The following is a 12,702-nucleotide window of genomic DNA, read 5'->3' as shown; positions in this document are numbered from 1 at the left end:
CTCTGTGTCTGTACTGTTACATACTTAGGCAGTTAACTGGTTCATGCAGCTTTACATGAACACTCGAGCCTTACACTATGGCTGGTCCAAATAACTAAAGCAATTGTTACCATCCACCTCTCGTGTCTTTTCCTCATAGTTTGTAAGCTTGCGAGCAGGGCCCTCATTCCTCCTGGTATCTATTTTGAACTGTGAGTTTGGAGCGCCCCCAGATGCAGGGCCGCGAGGTACTCGGTACCGGGCCTCTCTGTCTCGGTCTTGGGGTTGTCACTGTGGCTAGACCTGGTCCGTGACCCTGCTAAGGGGCGTCCAATGAAAGATGAGATGATGGTGCGTGGTGTAGGTTGCGATGAATAACGAGGACACAGGGTTGCAGTCTCTTTACCGAAGGCTTCAGGATCCTCAATCCAGAGTACTGCTAACAGGGCTGGCTGAGACCGGCCGGTCCGAAGGCACCTCCAGAGTTCCCTTTGCAGGTGGAAATCAGTGCCTACCTTCTAGTGCCTGTGTGTTGTAGTACTTCCCTGCTGAGCACCACGGGATAGTCCTCACAACTGTTGTGTCTGTTTCTGATGTTCTTTCTCACAACTTGTATCTGTTCTGATGTTCTTTTCCGTCCTCCAGATGATATGGCTAGGACGCACCCGTATGACGGGTAGGCCTGGAGTTCTTCTGGGACCCTAGTGTTGCCCCTCTCCCACAATTGCCCCCTATGTCTGCTTAGGTGATTTAGGTGAGACAGCCAACCTATAATTAACTGTCCTGCCGTTGGTTTGAAGTAATCCTTTGAGCCCAATACTTCCTCGGCGTTCCGGCCACCGGCTACGCGCCTCAGTAGGATGCTGCCTCGATCTTACGGCACGACTCCTACTGGTATTATCTCCTTTCTGCTGTGATCTCGTTTCTCACTTCTCCACAATAAACCTCGCTTCTTGTCCTTTCTTGAGATACCGCCGCAATGTAGTGCAGGCGCGGTTCCTTAACGTTCTGTCTGGTTCACTAGGCCTCTGTCAGGATCCCACCCCTGACAGGGACCCCCCTGAATCTTTCCCCGCAACAGCCTCTGCCACAGGATGTTGCCTGGTTCCAACCCAGTCAGCTTCTGACTAACTTCCTATCCAACCCCCAGTTTTACCAGATTGTGAGGAGTGGCCTAATACATAGTACCCTTTGCTCCCCCTGGAGGCCAGACTGTGAAGTGTATTGGTGTCTGTGATACCTGGTCAGGTGAACTCCTTAAGTGCCATCGGACATACCATCACTCCCCTTAGTGGCGGAGCAACAGTACTGCAATGACCAGGACTCTGGGGCGCTGCAATTTCTGTTATGCTGTAATGTCTATTGTCTGTACAAGTCCCCTCTATAATTTGTAAAGCACTGCGGAATATGTTGGCGCTATATAAATAAAATTATTATTATTATTATTATTATTGTTCACCAACAGTTAGCTGACATTCGTTTTTCTCTAGCCAGATATGTAGGTTGAGGTCACTTGTACATGATTAAAGCTGCATTTGCAATTAAGTTGTTATGATTCCTGGAGTGGACCCACTGGATCGTGGTGTCGACTACTCCCAGGTTAGCTGACCGGGTGGAACCGACCCCTATACAGGGACCGTTAGGGGCAAGCCTAGGAGGGAGATACACTGCTATAGCTTGTGCCTGAGGGGCAGCTCAAGGACAACTAGGAGAATCAGGGTACTCACAGAGGACCAGACGGGCGGAGCAGCCACAGAGACAACATGGAACACAGGACACGGCAGGGTTCACACAGAGGGTACTGGATCCTGGATGGAGCAGAGCACACACTGGAGGAGTATAGGGATGGAGCAGAGCACGCACGCACTGGAAGCGGACAGGGACAGAGCAGAACACGCACTGGAAGCGTACAGAGACTGAGCAGAGTACGCACACACTGGAAGCATACAGGGACAGAGCAGAGCACACAATGGAAGCATACAGGGACTGAGCAGAGCACGCACACACTGGAGGCGTATAGGGACCTGATGTACGGAAAACTAAGTGGACCTGGAGGGAGCACGGAAAGCAAAATAACAATCAGGCGCTTCCTAAAGCAGGAAGCGACCTGATGTACCCAGAGGCCGCTGCCCATGCAGGACAACGCTTCCAGGTCAGTACAACCTGGCATCATAAAGAAGCCGGGAGTGCGCGCAACCGCGGTCTAAGCGACCTAGAGTGCATGTGTGGGGAAAGGGATCCCCAGCGTGGCTGAGGAGGGGGGACACGGCGAGGGACCCAGGAAGCAAGGTGAGTATCTGAGTGCGCCGTAATAGAAGTACTCAAAACAGGTTCAAAACAATTCTAGGAGACCTCAAAATTTAGTTTGCGTACTTTCTGGTGAATTAAAGGTTTGAGGCTTCACAGTATTACACTTAGCAAATTTGGGGGAAAAAAATTGACAAACCAGGTGAATTCAAATTTCAAAAGATCTTCCAGACTCTTCTGTCCATCCTTAAACACCATTCTATATTGCTTTTCTTAAATGGACCCAAAGTCTATACCAAGAAATGTCTTCATTTATCTTCATAGCTATCAGAACTCTATTTTCCATTGTAGAACTCCAAATTTCATTACTGACATAAAGTAAAAAGATATTATGCAGGCTGTCCACAGATATCAGTAGAAGGAACCTAGAAGCCTACTGCATATTATTTATTCATTAAACTCCATAATAATACAGTAAGCTGTATATTTCCTCAATTGATGACTGTAGGTAGACATCTTATTAGTCAGATTATAGACATTTTCTAAATCTCATAATGTTAAACTCCTATTTGTAATTTCATTTTCCTACCAACATAAAGTAATGTTAAATGATGTGATCATCAGAGGGACCCATGTCATCCTAAAATCCACAATTTACTAATTTTCTATGCTATTTCATGAGTTTTAAATTTGAAAAAATCTGAATATTGAATCTTGTTCCGAACACATTGCTGTAAGCTCTATAATCAAAGCATTAACATTGTTCTGGTACAATAGCTTGTTCTAGGATATACAGTGTATCTGTGATTGCCATTTAATTATTCTTCCTATTTTGCCCTTAACATTGCTTTTTTTCAAGTCAAATCTTGTCTCCCAGGCAACACAGCACAATGCCATTTTCTATATAGTACATGCTCAATGATCGCTTCACCGAAATATTTTGCAGAAAACTGGAGCACCAGTTCTTATTTATTAATATGGTTGCAGACAGACTATGCACTATACCCATCATTTACAAGTGAAGTAATAGCAATTCATCAATCATTTATTTAATAATTCTCATTTGCAAAGTCATATTATTCCTGATATATTTTACTTTCAAGTTAACTGTGGAGATACGGGGGTCAGTGGGTGCTCTCGTCCGCTGGCCCGGCTGTCTTTAGCAAGAATACATGGACCACGGCTCATACCACTGAACACTCGCGCTCTCTCCCCGTGGACAGAACGCTACGCAGACAACACAGGGTGAGGGTAAAACAGTGTGACAATACTTTATGGAACCATAACACACAATAGCAAACAGAACAGTCCGAGCACAGTACCCAAGATGGTGCACATTACAAAGTCTCACCCTTCAGCTGACTAGCCAGGATAATGGCAGCTGTGACTCCAGAGTTCCCAGGGTCACTATCCCACCTGTTGCACACACAAACAGAGAGGAGATAACGACAAGGGTAGGAAGATAACAGTCCATTGAGTCCTTACAACGTACAAGGCCAGTTGATCCGAGAATCACAACCTGGCTTCTCTAAACATCTCAATGGAACCAGGTGACCAGCAGCTCCCAATCCTTGCTTTCTCCAAATGTATCCATAGTTCAGAGATGGTCAAATGAGGCAGATCTTCATTTCTTCAGTTGGAGTGATGATGCCATGACTTCTGTAAAGTAGACTATCTGAACACAGGCAGATCTTCCTTTTTATAGGTCACAATTTCTCATTCAGTCATTCCACCACAGGCTCGGGGGAAGGAGGTAGAAGGCCATCTCTCACTGCAGGAGTGTGCAAACAACATGCATAGATTGTCCTTCATATTTCAGAGCACCAATGGGTCATCAGCATATTAACATTCAAACATTGTGCCTTTATTTGCCAAGGATTATAGAACAATACTAGGACTGCAATACAATACCTAATCAGCAGCCAGTCAACAAATGGCAGCCACTGAATTCAATACAATAAGGGCCAACAGTCATTCTCACATGAACTCTAGCTCATGTCCCTGGGCCTACTGATATAATACATCTGGGTAATTCAGATTAAATGCGATATCACATTCATTAGATTCATGCTGCCCGAAGCATGATTGCAGATTTACTCCCCCATCCGGTGCGAGACACACAGTGAGCTGACTATTTTCCCCCTCTACATATGATTACAGATACAGTGAGTTCGGAAAGTATTCAGATCCCTTTACATTTTTCATTGCAGCCATTTGGTAAATTCAAAAAAGTTCATTTTTTCTCATTAATGTACACTCTGCACACCATCTTGACTGGAAAAAAACTGATATGTAGTAATTTTTGCAAATTTATTAAAAATTAAAAACTGAAATATCACATGGTCATAAGTAGGGTTGAGCGAAACGGGTCGGCAATTTTCAGAAGTCGCCGACTTTTGGCAAAGTCGGGTTTCATGAAACCCGACCCGACCCCTGTGTGGGGTCGGCCATGAAGTCGGCGATCTTCTGAATCTGGAATCGGAATTCCGATACCGATTCCCGATATGTTTAAGATATCGGGAATTGGTATCGGAATTCAGATTTAAGTGTAAAATAAAGAATTAAAATAAAAAATATCGCTATACTTACCCTCTGATGCGCCCTGGTACTAAGCGGGAACCTTCCTTCCTTAGAATCAGCCTTCCAGGACCTTGCGGTGACGTCGCGGTGACGTCGCGGCTTGTGATTGGTCGCGCGGCCGCCCATGTGACCGCTCGCGCGACCAATCACAAGCCGCGACGTCACCATGACGTCACCGAAGGTCCTGGAAGGGCTGATTCTTAGGAAGGAAGGCTGCCGGAAAGAAGCAGGGCGCGTCCGAGGGTGAGTATATACCTAATAGGAATATACTCACCCTCGGCTTCTTTCCGGCAGCCTTCCTTCCTAAGAATCAGCCCTTCCAGGACCTTCGGTGACGTCACGGTGACGTCGCGGCTTGTGATTGGTCGCGCGAGCGGTCACATGGGCGGCCGTGCGACCAATCACAAGCCGCGACGTCACCGCGACGTCACCGCAAGGTCCTGGAAGGCTGATTCTAAGGAAGGAAGGTTCCCTCTTAGTACCAGGGCGCATCAGAGGGTAAGTATGGCGATATTTTTTATTTTAATTCTTTATTTTACACTTAAATATGGATCCCAGGGCCTGAAGGAGAGTTTCCGCTCCTTCAGACCCTGGGAACCATTGGAAACCCAATGCACTGCATTGGGTTTCGAGTTTCGGCCGACCCCGACCCCGACTTTTTTATAGGATCGGCCGATTTCACTCGACCCGACTTTTGAAAAAGTCGCGTTTCGTGAAACCCGACCCGATCCTATAAATGTAAAGGTCGCTCAACCCTAGTCATAAGTAGTCAGACCCTTTGCTCAGTATTGAGTAGAAGCACCCTTTTGAGCTAGTAAAGCCATGAGTCTTCTTGGGAATGATGCAACAAGTTTTTCACATCTGGATTTGGGTATCCTCTGCCATTCTTAGTTGCAGATCCTCTCCAGTTCCATCAGGTTGGATGGTGAATGTTGGTGGACAGCCATTTTCAGGTCTCTCCATAGATGCTCAATTGGGTTTAGGTCAGGACTCTGGCTGGACCAGTCAAGAATGGTCACAGAGATGTTCTGAAGCCACTCCTTTGTTATTTAAGCTGTGTGCTTAGGGTCATTGTCTTGTTGGAAGGTGAACCTTCTGCCAAATCTGAGGTCCAGAGCAGTCTGGAAGAAGCTTTCATCCAGGATATCTCTGTACTTGGCCACTTTCATGTTTCCTTCAATGACAACCAGTCATCCTGACCCTGCAGCTGAAAATCACCCCCATAGCATGATGCTGCCACCATCACATTTCACTGTTGGGATGATATTGGGCAGGTGATGAGCAGTGTCTGGTTTTCTCCACACATACCTCTTAGAATTATCACCAAAAAGGTTTATCTTTGTCTCACCAGACCAGAGAATCTTATTTCTCATAGTCTGGGAGTCATTCAAGTGTTTTTTAGCAAACTCTATGCATGCTTTCATATATCTTGCACTGAGGAGAGGCTTCTGTTGGGTCATTCTGCCATAAATGGCTGACTGGTGGAGGGCTGCAGTGATAGTTGACTTTGTGGAACTTTTCTTCCATCTCCCTACTGCATCTCTGGAGCTCAGCCACAGTGATCTTGGTGTTCTTCTTTACCTCTCTCACCAAGGCTCTGCTCCCATGATTGCTCAGTTTGGCTGAGCGGCCAGGTCTATGAAGACTTCTGGTGGTCTGTTGTGAATTCTGCTCTTGGGCTCCCTCCGGTGGTTGTTGGTGGTAGTACAGTTGTCTTGGGGTTGTAATCCGGGCAGGTGTTTCTGCTGATTGCAGCTCTATTAGGTATTTAGTTGTGCAGGATCCATGAGTCTGTGCCAGTTGTCCATTGTACTTGGAGGGATTGCATCTCTCTCTGGCTCCTCATGCCCTGCTGCAAATTCAGCTAAGATAAGTGTCTGGTTTTTTGTCTCTGTGCACACTTGCAGTGTGCTTTGCAATTCAGTGCAATTTATTTTGTTTTTGTCCAGCTTAGACTTTGTTTGGATTTTTCAGTCATGCTGGATTCTCAGGAGATGCAGATATACTTTCTATGTCTTTAGTTAGATGTGGAATATTTGTATTATCTGCTGTGGATGTTTTTAGGATTTTAATACTGACCGCTTAGAATTCTGTCCTATCCTTTTCTATTTAGCTAGAAGTGCCTCTTTTGCTAAATCCTGTTTTTCTGCCTGTGTGTGTCTTTCCTCTTATACTCACAGTCAATATTTGTGGGGGGCTGCCTATCCTGTGGGGTTCTGCTCTGAGGCAAGATAGAATTCCCATTTCCATCTATAGGGGTATTTAGTCCTCCGGCTGTGTCGAGATGTCTAGGACGTGTTAGGTACATCCCACGGCTACTTCTAGTTGCGGTGTTAGATTAGGGTTTGCGGTCAGTACAGGTACCACCTACTCCTGAGAAAGTCTCTCATGCGGCTCCAAGGTCACCAGATCATAACAGTGGTCCCAAACTTCTTCCAATTAAGGATTATGGAGGCCACTGTGCTCTTAGGAACCCTGAGTACTGCAGAAATTCTATTGTAACCTTCGCCAGATATGTGCCTTGCCACAAATTCCAGATGAGGCACAAAAACAGCATGTGCTTGAATGGATATCAAGTGCTCATTCAAGTGGGCTCTCCTCCACCTCAACTTCAACATCACAAATACTCCAGTTCTCAGGTCTGCACCCCAATCGCACTTGCTTCCTCACAGCTCCCAAGTCTCCAGCTGCCCGTCTGAGTATGGGGTAACACAGATGGTTGAGTCTGTAGAGCTGTTTACTCATACTATAGCCTGGGAATGAGAGGTCTGCTCCAGAGCTTCTGTGAATCCAGATGAGGAAATGATCTGCATTGATGCCCAGAATCTTTGTGAGTCGGATCCAGGCCCAGATGAAGAAGGTTCTGAGCATAATGTAGACCCTTGTTCCCAAACTGTAACTCTTGTTTGTGGAGACAATGAGGAAGATGATGATGAGACTGAGATACCTAATTGGAACGAAAACTTGACTTTTCGGTCAGGGCAGGAAGAGGTTGACTCTGAGGACGATGGGTGTGAGAACACACAGGGTGATGATGATGACGTTGGAGACCCCACTTACTGTCAACCCACAGTCTGCCAGTCCATGAGGTCAGCAGAGGAGTTGGAGGAGGATGCTAGTGACAAGTCTGACTATGAGGTTAGGTTGCGCCTTTCTGGACAGAGACGGAGTACTGGAAGCACGTCAACAACTGCATCCTCAACCACAACTGTGCCTCTGAGCACAAGTTGTGGTGGCTCTTCAGGTCTCATGGGCTCTAAGCCTTGCATAGCCTGGGCATTTTTTGAAATTGCAAAGGATGACCCAACTCATGTTGTCTGTAAGATTTGTCACCAAAATCTCAGTAGAGGCCAAAAAATGAATAGTTTGAGTACTTCATGCATGAACTGTCACATGAATGAGGCATAAGTTGCAGTGGGAAGTTCACTGTGCTGCAATGCGGCCTAGTGGGCCGGGCCAACCACCGTCTGCCCCATCAAGTGCATTGGCGGCCTCTTCATCCTCTGTGACTGAGGACAGCAGTGGCACATGGTTTTGGACGCAGACCTTCCACCTCTTTACCCGCAACAGCCAGTGTGATTGGCAGGTCGTCAGTAAATTTGCAAGTGGAAACACCTGCTGGTGTCGAGCGCTCTCCGACATCGAGACCACCACATTTTGATCAAGGCAACATAATATCTCTGACTGCACCTTCCTCACAGACCAGCAGTTTGCCGGGGACACCCTACTCAACCTAGTCTAAGCACGGCAGCCAGCCCTCGGTCCCTCAAATGTGGAGAAGTAAAAGATCATTTCCTCCAAACCATGACAAAGCTAAGAGGTTGAATTTCACCATCCGCAAGCTGTTGGCTACAGAAATGCTGCCTTTCCGCCTGGTGGACACAGAGGATTTTCGAGACCTTATGTGTTATGATCTGGTGGCCTAAGAGCAGCATGAGACGTACTCTGGAGAAGGTGGTACCTGTACTGACCGCAGACCCTTAACTTAACACCGCAACTAGAAGTAGCCATGGAATGTACCTAGCGCTCCCTAGACATCTCGACACAGCCGGAGGACTAATTACCCCTAGAGATAGGAAAGGGAAAACTATCTTGCCGCAGAGAAAATCCCCAAAGGATAGACAGCCCCCCACAAATATTGACTGTGAGAGGAGAGGGAAAAAACATACACAGACTGAAATGAGAATTTAGCAAAGGAGGCCACTTCTAGCTAAATAGAAAGGATAGGACAGAGTACTATGCGGTCAGTATTAACCCCTTCACCCCCAAGGGTGGTTTGCACGTTAATGACCGGGCCAATTTTTACAATTCTGACCACTGTCCCTTTATGAGGTTATAACTCTGGAACGCTTCAACGGATCTTGGCGATTCTGACAATGTTTTCTCGTGACATATTGTACTTCATGTTAGTGGTAAAATTTCTTCGATATAACTTGCGTTTATTTGTGAAAAAAACGAATATTTGGCGAAAATTTTGAAAATTTCGCAATTTTCCAACTTTGAATTTTTATGTCCTTAAATCACAGACATAAGTCACACAAAATACTTAATAAATAACATTTCCCACATGTCTACTTTACATCAGCACAATTTTGGAACCAAAATTTTTTTTTTGTGACGGAGTTATAAGGGTTAAAAGTTGACCAGCAATTTCTCATTTTTACAACACCATTTTTTTTAGGGACCACATCTCATTTGAAGTCATTTTGACGGGTCTATATGATAGAAAATACCCAAGTGTGACACCATTCTAAAAACTGCACCCCTCAAGGTACTCAAAACCACTTTCAAGAAGTTTATTAACCCTTCAGGTGTTTCACAGGAATTTTTGGAATGTTTAAATAAAAATGAACATTTAACTTTTTTTCACACAAAATTTATTTCAGCTCCAATTTGTTTTATTTTACCAAGGGTAACAGGAGAAAATAGACCCCAAAAGGTGTTGTACAATTTGTCCTGAGTACGCTGATACCCCATATGTGGGGGTAAACCACAGTTTGGGCGCATGGCAGAACTTGGAAGCAAAGGAGCGCCATTTGACTTTTCAATGCAAAATTGACTGGAATTGAGATGGGACGCCATGTTGCATTTGGAGAGCCCCTGATGTGCCTAAACATTGAAACCCCTAACAAGTGACAACATTTTGGAAAGTAGACCCCCTAAGGAACTTATCTAGATGTGTGGTGAGCACTTTGACCCAACAAGTGCTTTACAGAAGTTTATAATGCAGAGCCGTAAAAATAAAAAATCATATTTTTTCACAAAAATGATCTTTTCACCCCCAATTTTTTATTTTCCCAAGGGTGAGAGAAGAAATTGGACCCCAAAAATTATTGTGCAATTTGTCCTGAGTACGCTGATACCCCATATGTGGGTGTAAACCATTGTTTGGGCGCAGGGCAGAGCTCGGAAGGGAAGGAGCGCCATTTGACTTTTCAATGCAAAATTGACTGGAATTGAGATGGGACGCCATGTTGCATTTAGAGAGCCCTTGATGTGCCTAAACATTGAAACCCCTAACAAGTGACACCATTTTGGAAAGTAGACCCCCTAAGGAACTTATCTAGATGTGTGGTGAGCACTTTGACCCAACAAGTGCTTTACAGAAGTTTATAATGCAGAGCCGTAAAAATAAAAAATCATATTTTTTCACAAAAATGATCTTTTCACCCCCAATTTTTTATTTTACCAAGGGTAAGAGAAGAAATTGGACCCCAAAAATTGTTGTGCAATTTGTCCTGAGTACACTGATACCCCATATGTGGGTGTAAACCATTGTTTGGGCGCAGGGCAGAGCTCAGAAGGGAAGGAGCGCCATTTGACTTTTCAATGCAAAATTGACTGGAATTGAGATGGGACGCCATGTTGCGTTTGGAGAGCCCCTAATGTGCCTAAACATTGAAACCCCCCACGAGTGACACCATTTTGGAAAGTAGACCCCTTAAGGAACTTATCTAGATGTGTGTTGAGCACTTTGACCCAACAAGTGCTTCACAGAAGTTTATAATGCAGAGCCGTAAAAATAAAAAATCATATTTTTTCACAAAAATGATCTTTTCACCCCCATTTTTTTATTTCCCCAAGGGTAAGAGAAGAAATTAGACCACAAAAGTTGTTGTGCAATTTGTCCTGAGTACGACGATACCCCATATGTGGGTGTAAACCATTGTTTGGGCGCATAGCAGAGCTCAGAAGGGAAGAAGCGCTATTTTACTTTTCAATGCAAAATTGACTGGAATTAAGATGGGATGCCATGTTGCGTTTGGAGAGCCCCTGATGTGCCTAAACATTAAAGCCCCCCACAAGTGACACCATTTTGGAAAGTAGACCCCCTAAGGAACTTATCTAGATGTGTTTTGAGAGCTTTGAACCCCCAAGTGTTTCACTACAGTTTATAACGCAGAGCCGTGAAAATAAAAATTATTTTTTTTTTTCACAAAAATGATTTTTTAGCCCCCAGTTTTGTATTTTCACAAGGGTATCAGGATAAATTGGACCCCAAAAGTTGTTGTCCAATTTGTCTGGAGTACGCTGATACCCCATTTGTGGGGGGGGACCACTGTTTGGGCGCATGACAGAGCTCGGAAGGGAAGGAGCGCCATTTGGAATGCAGACTTAAATGGATTGGTCTGCAGGCGTCACGTTGCATTTGCAGAGCCCCTGATGTACCCAAACTGTTGTGAATTTGGTTTCTGGGCTCCCCCGGTGGTCACTGGTGGTACTGAACTTGTGTGCTTCATCGCCTCTGTTCACCTGTTTCCATCAGGATGTGGGAGTTGTCTATTTAGCCTTGCTCCTCAGTCATTTCTATGCCGGCCAACAATGTTACCAGAAGCCTTTCTGTTGCATGTTCCTGCTCCTAGACTACTATCAGCTAAGTTGGACTTGTAGTCCTAAGTTTGTTTTGCATTTTTGTTCCAGTTCTCTGTGATTGATTATTTCTGAGGCTGGAAGCTCTTGTGAGCTGAAATTGCCACTCTGGTGTCATGAGTTGATATTAGAGTCTTAAAGTAATTTCAGGATGGTGTTTTGAAAGGGTTTTCAGCTGACTGTGAAGTTCCCTTTTCTGTCTTCCTACTATCTAGTAAGCGGACCTCAATTTGCTAAACCTATCTTCATACTTCGTATGTCAATTTCCTCTGAAATCACCGACAATATATGTGGGGGCTACTGTCTGCCTTTTGGGGAAAATTTCTCTAGAGGTAAGCCAGGTCTGTATTTTCCTCTGCTAGGGTCAGTCAGTTCTCCGGCTGGCGCTGGGCGTCTAGGGATAAAACGTAGGCACGCTACCCGGCCACTGTTATTTGTGCGGTAGGTTTAGCTCACAGTCAGCTCGAGTTCCCATCTTCCAAGAGCTAGTCCTTTTTGTATGCTTTACTACGTTCTCTTGCCATTGAGAACCATGACAGTTTGGCCGGCCAAGGGTTAAAATTATTGGCAGAAGAAAGGAGAGAAAAGAAGTCTGCAGAGAATTTTTTTTTTTTTTCTGAGTTTGCTCATTAGTTGATTCACTAGCTTCTCTGCTTACTGCAGCCTTCGTCTCTCTCTCCTTCTAATCCTTGAATGGTTCTGACTTCACCTGATGAAAATGGATCCTCAGGGTTTAGCTACAGGTCTGAACAATCTCGCTATGAAGGTTCAAAGTTTACAGGATTTTGTAATTCATGCTCCTATATCTGAACCTAGAGTACCTTTGCCTGAATTTTTCTCCGGGGATAGATCTCGCTTCCAGAATTTCAAACATAATTGTAAATTATTTTTGTCTCTGAGATCTCGCTCCGCTGGAGATCCTGCACAGCAGGTCAGGATTGTAATATCCTTGCTCCGGAGCGACCCTCAGGATTGGGCATTTGCTTTGGCACCAGGGGATCCTGCGTTGCTCAATGTGGATGCGTT

This window comes from Ranitomeya variabilis, chromosome 2, assembly GCF_051348905.1.
Source record: "Ranitomeya variabilis isolate aRanVar5 chromosome 2, aRanVar5.hap1, whole genome shotgun sequence".
NCBI lineage: Eukaryota > Metazoa > Chordata > Amphibia > Anura > Dendrobatidae > Ranitomeya > Ranitomeya variabilis.
The sequence above is the reverse complement of the archived record's forward strand: the minus strand, read 5'-3'. Positions refer to the sequence as shown.